Genomic DNA, 3533 nt, shown 5'->3' with positions numbered 1-3533 from the left:
AAAAGGTTGAAATAATGATGATAATGATAATTGCCTAAATAGTTCTACAGGGAAACTCAATTAAGAAAGATATAAACAGTATTATATACATTTATTTCACTGTAGTCATAAATATTCTATTTACAGAGTTCGTAAATTTATGTGAATTATTTTCCAAATTTTGCAATGTATGTTACAAAAAACGACCCTAAAAGATTTTGTACAGTGGAAATGTTCACTATCATACTTTGCAAGGTCAAATCACGTGTTAGATTAGAAACCTACGTTTAGTAAAATAGCTGGACCAGCAGACGTTGTCCTACCCTAAAATTAAAAAATAAGTTATTGAAAATTCACAGGAATATTTTTTTCAGGATTCTCCAAACAGGAATCTAAACCTTCTAGAGAGCAAAACATACACACGTACAGAAGAATTATAGAAGATTCAGTTTCATAAAAATTTCAAACCCCTTTGGCACCTTATGGAATGAATATTCAAAAATCTTCCTTCTTTCTTAGCGGACATTTATATTATAACATCTATCAATATTAAAATTTCCAACCCATCGAGTGGTTTTAACAGTGCGTTGATAGATCAGTCAATATCTTTTTTCTATTTTTTATGCAGAAGAAGATGCAGTGTTATAAATATTGTGTAAATTTAATAAAAATGAAATATTTCATACTTTTTCCTACATCAAATGCGTCCCCAAGTCATAACTAACAAATGTCTCGGATTGAAGTGCAGATCTATATTTGTATCGGCTTCTCGGAAAACATCGGTGTAAGATGTATTAATCGAAGCAGCTAACATTGTTCATCGTGTATATTATATGAACGCATTTGTTGTGCCTAATTGATGATTTAATGGCAAATTTAATGAAATTCACGGCAATAATATATTTATTTACTTTAGTAAATAAAAAACAGGAATATTAGCTATATCTATAAAGATTAAAACCCCCATAAAGTGCAATACACTCTGAATTCAGCTCAGCATCAGCTGGAATCGATAACTCTTTGATAGAAGTAGACACCATAACGCTTTGATAGATCGTTTCCATTAGATAACCATTGATATTGTCATCACAGTAGCAAGCCAAAATGTTGAGAGAGTGCACAAATTTACGTACGTGATTTAATGATATCTGAAAAACGATCAGGAAATTATAATGATCCAATCAAAGTAGCTAGAAGTAAGTAACAAAATAAAAAAAATGGTACTCTGCAACTGCAGATTAACTGACAACACCTGTTGTTGTGCCTATACTGCAATACGGGTATGAGTTGTAGACTATTCAAGAAGATCTCAGGAAATAAATAGCAGCATTAGAGATTCAGAACATATAAAATCTTGAATACAGTAGTTCTCCGACGTGTCAACCAAATATGCAAACTACTGAGGAACATGAAGATCAGAAAAGATGAGTATCTCAGTCATGTGAAAAGGTACGACCGAAATAAGCTACTAAAACTTAATTAAAGAAGAGAGAAAACGAGGCTTTCACAGAAAAACATCCTGGCTACGCAATATAGGAGAGTGGATCGGAATTGCGATTGCAGCTGCATAATTTCGACCTGCGAGGAATAGGCAGGACTATATACAATGCTTACTGCCAACCTTTGCTAGAAGGAGAGGAACCCCAACGAGGAGTCCTACTTACCACCCAACGTACTTTCTGGACCACCCAATTTTCTACCTGAGCTATTATAACCTTGTAGAGGAATTGTACCTTCGTCTTCAATTTATATCGTAGCAGATTATTTATGTATACATAATCGATACAAGAATTGCTCTTTTAAAGGTATTAGATGAAATACGAATGAAAACATGTGTCACAAACACATTTAGTATTAAAATAAAATGCGCCGTCAGAGAAGTTATAAAATAAGTAGTAGGTAGGGTAGAGCAAGGCGTTTATAAAGCTAGTCTATCAAGATACCTAGAGATGGGTGTCCCCATTAACCCCACCCACCCCCTGTCGCCTTCGGATAGATTTTTTCTTTTTTTGCGCCGCTCGGTACCAATATTGCATACTAGATTTCCGACGTCGTTTTACTTCCATGTAAAATTATTTATGCTACAGACTGTAGAATATGTATTGTAATGTACTTTTTGATATTATTCTTATTCATAATATGAATGCGAATGTGTTTGTTTGATTATCCATCACGCCTTAACTAAGCAACCAATCCACATAATTTTATGGTATAAAGTTTTTTGGGATACTAATTAAGGACGGAGACTAAGATAGGCTACTTTTAATCCCAGAAAACAAACGGTACCCACGGGAATTCTTTTGCAAAGAGTTGGAGCCTCGATTGAGAACTGCCTCGGTTCTCTAGAGTTAGCAACACCGAATTCTGCGTGTGACGAGCGATGCTGGCCACTTTGGCAGATTGTTTTGTGAAGGAAAGGCTTTTTATAACTCATATAATGCCTATCCTTAAGTCTATGATATCTCGTACTCGAGATTTTCTTCATTTTATATCAAATTCAAAAAATTCAAAATTCATTTATTTCAAGTAGGCCTTATACAAGCACTTTTGAAACGTCAAGTCATCTGCATACCCTGTGCATACCCTCTATGCACACCACTGCATACCTATTATAACCATCGATTCCCTAGAAAGCGAGTGTAAAAATTCTTGCAAAGGTCAGGATTCCAGAAGCTGGCAGCGGTAATTTTTAAGGACTAAAGTGACTTAAAGTCATTTAAAAAAAAACTTATTTACGTAATGCCTCCTATGAGGATTGAACTCACGACCCCTGGTTTACAAGACCAGTGCTCTGCCACTGAGCTAAAGAGGCTATGACGTTGACGAATGAATTTCAAATCTTATTTTAATCTATGACACCTTTCTTATGTTGTTTTCTTTATCATGTTTTAACTTATCGGTAAAACACTGATAAAATAAAACATGATATAGTATATAACATGACGATTTAATAATAAACACTTAAAAGTTACTTGAATTGAACGAAATCATTTTTGCATAAAAGATACATCTTTTAAATAAGTTATTACTATTATCCGATGCTGGAAACAACTGTCCGATGCAATTGCTTTTTCCACCAAAGTTGCCAGCCGGACGATTTTAAATAAAACGTATTAGCGCATCTCCAAAAGTAAAAATCTTTACTATATCTAACAAAACCTAACAAATAGTTGAAATAAATATGATAACATTTTGATTAGATGTCATTAGACACAGATATCGTCAACCTGGATTACAATACATATTCCCGCGCATTTCTGCAGCCTGATTTAGAAAATTCCATCTCAACTTCCACTGATTTCCATGAATCCAAAACAAGTAGGTAGGTATAGCGCATTTTTATGGAGATGTCAGATCGCATACGGTTACCAACTTTTAAAATATCAGTGAATAGAGGCACTGATCTCCTCTCAGATACTCAAGGGATATAGAGATACCTTACGCTGCTACAACGCAGGTTGATGGAATTCAACGGTTCATATAACATAAAAAAACAAATGTTAGTGGTAATAACTACAACAATAACAACACTGCGCAGAGGAATACTGGAAACT

At 34.3% G+C, this 3533-nt stretch overlaps 1 non-coding gene across 1 annotated transcript; it reads right to left on the bottom strand.

The window, feature by feature from the left end:
* Nucleotides 1-2719: 2719 nt before the first annotated feature.
* Nucleotides 2720-2791, bottom strand: Trnat-ugu. The gene has a single exon. It is a non-coding gene; the product is annotated as a tRNA-Thr (tRNA).
* Nucleotides 2792-3533: the final 742 nt, after the last annotated feature.

The sequence above is a fragment of the Pararge aegeria genome, chromosome 12 (assembly GCF_905163445.1).
Source record: "Pararge aegeria chromosome 12, ilParAegt1.1, whole genome shotgun sequence".
NCBI classification, from domain to species: domain Eukaryota; kingdom Metazoa; phylum Arthropoda; class Insecta; order Lepidoptera; family Nymphalidae; genus Pararge; species Pararge aegeria.
This window is presented reverse-complemented; position numbering and strand designations above follow the sequence as displayed.